The 7,560-nt window shown below is 44.0% G+C and overlaps 1 pseudogene; it reads left to right on the plus strand.

Moving 5' to 3' along the window:
- Positions 1 to 1,672: 1,672 nt before the first annotated feature.
- LOC139386770 (uncharacterized) lies at positions 1,673 to 2,532 on the plus strand (annotated as a pseudogene).
- The last annotated feature ends 5,028 nt before the right edge of the window (positions 2,533 to 7,560 follow it).

The raw sequence follows: 7,560 nt of genomic DNA on the forward strand, positions 1-7,560 counted from the left end.
TGGGGTTACAGCACCCTGGCTGTAAGATCAACAGAGTGGGAAAGAGAGGAAATAAATGCTGCAAGAGCAAAGTGTCTCACCAAAAAGATGAGCCAAGGAAGTAGCCAGCTCTACTCTAACACATCTCCAATGCCTTCGCTGTTCCCTCTAATGGAGTTAGGCAACACTTCAGCTCCTGTTGCTAGCAGTAGGGGGAGCCAGTCCATCTGTTTACAGCTCTTTTTTTTAAGACGGGGAAAACCAATAAACAGGGAATTCTGGTTTAACTTATTTTAGTGTAAATCCAGTCAATGTGTGTGTTGTGTTGGTGTGAGCCTGTGAAGGCAAACTGTGAATGACAGACAGGCAGGCAGGGTGGATGTTGGTGTGACAGCAGGGGAAGAAGACTCAGCTATCTGACACATGGAACACAGCCTCAGCCTCCTGGCTCTGTTGCCTTGACAACCTCATCCAGCAGCAAAACTAAAGGGGTTTGTGTATGAAACCCAGCTATGCCAATGCAAATATAGACTACCATCTGTTTTTGATAAACTGGATACCCTAATAGAGATGTGATGTATGGATGTACAACACATCCAAGGTAGCCTACCACCCTGCCTTGAAACCCCCAATAGCATCAAATAGCCTTAGTCCCACCCTAAGGAGCTATTCTCCACAGGGCATCTGGAGGGAAAGATGCAGCTGGATCACGGTGCTTGAGGTTGAATAAGACCCAGGACAACCTCAGAGTAGTAACCAGTAATCACAGGGCAATAAAGTGAAGAATTCCCTCACAGGCTTACACTAGGTGTTCCAACCTGCATAGGCAGCCAGTCGAGAGGGATAGTGTTGGGTGGGTGAGTGAGTGATTAAATGTGTGAGTCTGTCTGTCAATAACAATAACATAGGGAAGGGTTACACCTGTGTTGTGATAATAAGCTAGGTAGCTGGGTTGGATATTGATCACTACAAGGCTGCCGGCTAGACCAGTTTGGATGTTGTCTTTATTGACTTGTCACCTCACCACCATGACCAAATGAGGACAGTGATGTTTTGCTGACCCTTATTTTGAATCTGCATTATGTATCTGACAGACCTCGCTCATTACATTTTCAGCCCTGTGTACTGGTTATGTGTATGTAGGCTACAAGAAGCACCTTTTAGTCCGTTTCAATCCTGGGATCTGTTGACAGAAAAGACTAGTCAAAACTAGATTCTGGTGGTAGGCTGCACAAGAAGGTGAGTGAGGTGTTTTATGGTAACTAATTTGTTTCCAGATATTATTTTGGAAAACCTTAGAGTACATATTAGGACATATTGGTCCAATAGAGTGACAGTTCACTCCAAATAAAAGTTAGTCAGATATTTTCTATTCTTTTCAGAACTTTTCATTTTCAGATCAAGTGGATGAACTATTCTTGGTAGTCCTAAAACGATAAATGTATTGTTAACCACAAGAAATAAGCTACAGATATCAATCCAGATGTCATTTTGTATTTGTTTTTTACTAAAGGTGCTAATGTTGAGACAATCTTTGTTTTGTCATAGGTTGGCCACGATTGGAAGAGGTTTCATGAGTTGTTTCATCATTTTTCTGTCCCATACCTCAGTATGTGCTATCCCAGAATTTTTATTGTCAATAAGGGATATCCGGAACATAGAATTTGGCCGCCCTGGTCCTCGACATGGCCTGATGCTGCTTCACTGGCTAGCCAACAATATTCAAATTGACAACATGACACTCAATTTCAACGCATCCAGGGAAGACTATGGCATTAATTTCTATGGAAACACTGATATCCCCAGTCCGTTACCTTCACTGTCCAGTCTCCATGTAAGGGAATATTATCACTAGGGAATATTGGTCGCAATAACAGCAACAATGGCGCTATGGCACTTCCTTATTATGTAACTCGAAAATTCTACACCTCAAGGGGGACTGAGAACAACAGGGACAGGGTCATACTCAGAGTTAGGAACGAAGGGTCCAATCAGCAAAGTGTGGACGAGGTCTATGTCACACCGCACTATCCACCAAATGGAAACAGAGGAAGTGGCTATGATCCAGACAATACATACCGTGTCAATGTCAGCCTCTTTAGACAAATCCAAAGTCTACCAACCATAAACCTAAATGTTATTCCACAAACATATCATGTAGAGATCAACCACAACAGTCTGCAGAGTCTGAAAAACACCTGGGGAGGCACACCTGGTCTGGTACTTCTTCTGGCTCTTGTATTGCACTTTACACGTCCCAATATCTTATTTAAGGAGCAAGCTCTTTGTTTAACATCTCAACCCCAGAGTGGCATGGACAACCCCAGAGTGGATGATGATAAATCATTGATTAAGCTTGAGGTGATAACCACAGATAGAGGGAAAGCCAGGATCATCTGGAATGGGATCCCCAAGAGGCTATTAGACCAGGGTGTAATGGTGGTGCTTTATAAGAGCAATGGAAGTGAAAGCAAACTAGACAGGGCCTCGGTCAGGGGCAAGCCTCAGTACCCCTCAACCCTGGTCTCCAGGTCAGGCTCCACAAGAAGGTAATGATATTGTGTGTATTTGCCACTATTGGGGACAAGATACAGTATCTTCTGATCACAGATACCTTTAAAAAAAAAGTAGGGGTGTGGATCAGAAAACCAGTCAGTATCTGGTATGACCACAATTTGCCACATCTCCTTCGCATAGAGTTGATCAGGCTGTTGATAGTCGTCTGTGGAATGTGGTTCCACTCCTCTTCAATGTCTGTGTGAATTTGCTGGATATTGGCGGGAACTGGAACACACTGTCGTACACGTGGATCCAGAACATCCCAAACATGCTCAATGGGTGACATGTCTGGTGCGTGTGCAGGCCATGGAAGAACTGGAACATGTTCAAGCTCCTCCATGTTGACTGTGTGAGTTAAATATAAACTTAACTAAAATATAATCACAACATGTAAAGTGTTGGTCCCATGTCTCATGAGCTGAAATAAAATGCCTAAAAAAAAGCATATTCATAAAAAGCGTATTTTTCTCAAATGTGCAGCATGTGTAACCATGTAACCATCAAATCAAATGTATTTATATAGCCCTTCTTACATCCGCTGATATCTCAAAGTGCTGTACAGAAACCCGGCCTAACACACCAAACAGCAAGCAATGCAGGAGTAGAAGCACAGTGGCTAGGAAAAACTCCCTAGAAAGGCCAAAACCTAGGAAGAAACCTAGAGAGGAACCAGGCTATGAGGGATGGCCAGTCCTCTTCTGGCTGTGCCGGGTGGAGATTATAACAGAACATGGCCAAGATGTTCAAATGTTCATAAATGACCAGCATGGTCAAATAATAATAATCACAGTGGTTGTTGAGGGTGCAACAGGTCAGCACCTCAGGAGTAAATGTCAGTTGGCTTTTTATAGCCAATCTTTAAGAGTATCTCTACCACTCCTGCTGTCTCTAGAGAGTTGAAAACAGCAGGTCTGGGACAGGTAGCACGTCCGGTGAACAGGTCAGGGTTCCAAAGCCACAGGCAGAACAGTTGAAACTGGAGCAGCAGCACGGCCAGGTGGACTGGGGACAGCAAGGAGTCATCGTGCCAGGTAGTCCTGAGGCATGGTCCTAGGGCTCAGGTCCTCCGAGAGAGAGAAAGAAAGAGAGAAAGAGAGAATTAGAGAGAGCATACTTAAATTCACACAGGACACCGGATAAGACAGGAGAAGTACTCCAGATATAACAAACTGACCCTAGCCCCCCGACACATAAACTACTGCAGCATAAATACTGGAGGCTGAGACAGGAGGGGTCAGGAGACACTGTGGCCCCATCCGATGATACCCCCAGACAGGGCCAAACAGGAAGGATATAACTCCACCCACTTTGCAAAAGCACAGCCCCCACACCACTAGAAGGATATCTTCAACCACCAACTTACCATCCTGAGGCAAGGCCGAGTATAGCCCACAAAGATTTCCACCATGGCACAACCCAAGGGGGGGGGGGGGCGCCAACCCAGACAGGAAGATCACGTCAGTGACTCAACCCACTCTTGTGACGCACCCCTCCTACGGACGGCATGAAAGAGCATCAATAAGCCAGTGACTCAGCCCCTGTAATAGGGTTAGAGGCAGAGAATCCCGGTGGAGAGAGTTTAACTGGCCAGGCAGAGACAGCAAAGGCGGTTCGTTGCTCCAGAGCCTTTCCGATCACCTTCACACTCCTGGGCCAGACTACACTCAATGATATGACCCACCGAAGAGATGAGTCTTCAGTAAAGACTTAAAGGATGTGACCGAGTCTGCGTCTCTCACATGGGTAGGCAGACCATCCCATAAAAATGGAGCTCTATAGGAGAAAGCCCTGCCTCCAGCTGTTTGCTTAGAAATTCCAGGGACAATTAGGAGGCCTGCATCTTGTGACCGTAGCATACGTGTAGGTATATACAGCAGGACCTAATCGGAAAGATAGGTAGGGGCAAGCCCATGTAACGCTTTGTAGGTTAGCAGTAAAACCTTGAAATCAGCCCTTGCCTTAACAGGAAGCCAGTGTAGGGAGGCTAGCACTGGAGTAATATGATCACATTTTTTGCTTCTAGTCAGGATTCTAGCAGCCGTATTTAGCACTAACTGAAGTTTATTTTGTGCTTTATCCGGGTAGCCGGAAAGTAGACCATTGCAGTAGTCTAATCTAGAAGTAACAAAAGCATAGATACATTTTTCTGCAGCATTTTTGGACAGAAAGTTTCAGATTTTTGCAATGTTATGTAGATGGAAAAAGCTGTCCTTGAAACAGTCTTGATATGTTCTTCAAAAGAGAGATCAGGGTCCAGAGTAACGCCGAGGTCCTTCACAGTTTTATTTGAGACGACTGTATAACCATCAAGATTAATTGTCAGATTCAACAGAAGGTCTCTTTGTTTCTTGGGACTTAGAACAAGCATCTCTGTTTTGTCCCAGTTTAAAAGTAGAAAGTTTGCAGCCATCCACTTCCTTATGTCTGAAACACAGGCTTCTAGCGAGGGCAATTTAGGGGCTTCACCATGTTTCATTGAAATGTACAACTGTGTGTCATCCGCATAGCAGTGAAAGTTAACATTATGTTTTCAAATGACATCCCCAAGAGGTAAAATATATAGTGAAAACAATAGTGGTCCTAAAACGGAACCTTGAGGAACACCGACATTTACAGTTGATTTGTCAGAGGACAAACCATTCACAGAGACAAACTGATATCTTTCCGATAGATAAGGTCTAAACCAGGCCAGAACTTGTAATTTGCTTTCTAATGATAATGATCTTTTCCTCAAAGAAGTTTATGAATTCATCCTCACTTGGGGAATGCTGCTTTTTAGTTAGCTTTGCGACAGTATCAAAACTAAATTTTGGATTGTTCTTATTTTCCTCAATTATGTTGGAAAAATAGGATGATCGAGTAGCAGTGAGGGCTCTTCGATACTGTCTTTCCAAACTAGTCGGAAGACTTCCAGTTTGGTGTGGCGCCATTTCCGTTCCAATTTTCTGGAAACTTGCTTCAGAGCTCGGGTAGTTTCTGTATACCAGGGAGCTAGTTTCTTGTGACAAATGTTTTTAGTTTTTAGGTTTGCAACTGCATCTAGGGTATTGCGCAAGGTTAAATTGAGTTCCTCAGTTAGGTGGTTAACTGATTTTTGTCCTCTGACGTCCTTGGGTAGGCAGAGGGAGTCTGGAAGGGCATCAAGGAAGATTTGTGTTGTCTGAGAATTTATAGCACGACTTTTGATGCTCCTTGGTTGGGGTCTGAGCAGATTATTTGTTGCGATTGCAAACGTAATAAAATGGTGGTCCGATAGTCCAGGATTTTGAGGAAAAACATTAAGATCCACAACATTTATTCCATGGGACAAAACTAGGTCCAGAGTATGACTGTGACAGTGAGTAGGTCCAGAGACATGTTGGACAAAACCCACTGAGTCGATGATGGCTCCGAAAGCCTTTTGGAGTGGGTCTGTGGACTTTTCCATGTGAATATTAAAGTCACCAAAAATTACCATATTATCTGCTATGACTACAAGGTCCGATAGAAATTCAGGGAACTCAGTGAGGAATGCTGTATATGGCCCTGGAGGCCTGTAAACAGTAGCTATAAAATGTGATTGAGTAGGCTGCATAGATGTCATGACTAGAAGCTCAAAAGATGAAAACGTCATTTTTTTTTGTAAATTGAAATTTGCTATCGTAAATGTCTGCGGGATGCACGGGGAATATGGTCACTAGTGTAACCAGGAGGTGAGGCCTCATTTAACACAATAAATTCATCAGGCTTAAGCCATGTTTCAGTCAGGCCAATCACATCAAGATTATGATCAGTGATTAGTTCATTGACTATAAGTTTCTTTGAAGTGAGGGATCTAACATTAAGTAGCCATAATTTGAGATGTGAGGTATCACAGTCTCTTTCAATAATGGCAGGAATGGAGGAGGTCTTTATCCTAGTGAGATTGCTAAGGCGAACACCGCCATGTTTAGTTTTGCCCAACCTAGGTCGAGGCACAGACACGGTCTCAATGGGGATAGCTGACCTGACTACACTGACTGTGCTAGTGGCAAACTCCACTAAGCTTGCAGGCTGGCTAACAGCCTGCTGCCTGGCCTGCACCCTATCTCATTGTGGAGCTAGGGGAGTTAGAGCCCTGTCTATGTTGGTAGATAAGATGAGAGTACCCCTCCAGCTAGGATGGAGTCCTTCACTCCTCAGCAGGCCAGGGGCAGAAAACAGTTTTCAACCAGCGATTGAGTTGTGAGACTCTGCTGTAGAGCTCATCACTCCCCCTAACTGGGAGGGGGCCAGAGACCATTACTCGATGCCAACACATCTTTCTAGCTGATTTACACGCTGAAGCTATGTTGCGCTTGGTGACCTCTGACTGTTTCCTCTGACTGTGCCAGCCCAGGACCTCCACATACAGCTTCTTGACCTGCGTGGTGTTCTGAGACCAGCCACCAGGAACAGCTGATAAAACTGTTTTTCTGTCTGTAATAAATCCCTTTAGGGTCCCCAGTTGGTTGGCCTGGCTCCCAAGTGGGTGGGATTATGCCCTCCCAGACCCAACCATAGCTGCACCCCTGCCCAGTGATGTAAAATCCAGAGGTGTGGCCTAATTTATTTATTTCAATTGACTGATGTCCTTATATGAACTCAAACTCAGTAAACCTTGAAATTGTTGCATGTTGCATTTACTTTTTTGTTCAGTATACATTGCAAACATTCTAAGTTAGCCAGCATTGTGGTTATTTTATCTGCAATTGCCTGAATTAGAGCTTAATTCATTGTGTTGGCAAGAGTGCCTTCATTGTTTGAATCAGCAACAGTACATAGAGCAGGGTTCCCCAAATGGCACCAAATTTGGCCCGCAGGTGGGTTTATTTGCCCCCCCCCCCCCAAGTTCTGAGCCCCAAAATATTTATTTTTTATTGTTGGACATAAAATACTTTAAAAACACCAGGAAATCAGCAATCAGAATCAGAAATCAGAAATGTGTTTCAAAGTATCCCCACGCATAATAGAGAGACACGTGATCGTATACAAATGTAAGCAATGTTTGAAATGATTATGTTT

Source organism: Oncorhynchus clarkii, chromosome 28 (assembly GCF_045791955.1).
Source record: "Oncorhynchus clarkii lewisi isolate Uvic-CL-2024 chromosome 28, UVic_Ocla_1.0, whole genome shotgun sequence".
In the NCBI taxonomy this organism is placed as follows: domain Eukaryota; kingdom Metazoa; phylum Chordata; class Actinopteri; order Salmoniformes; family Salmonidae; genus Oncorhynchus; species Oncorhynchus clarkii.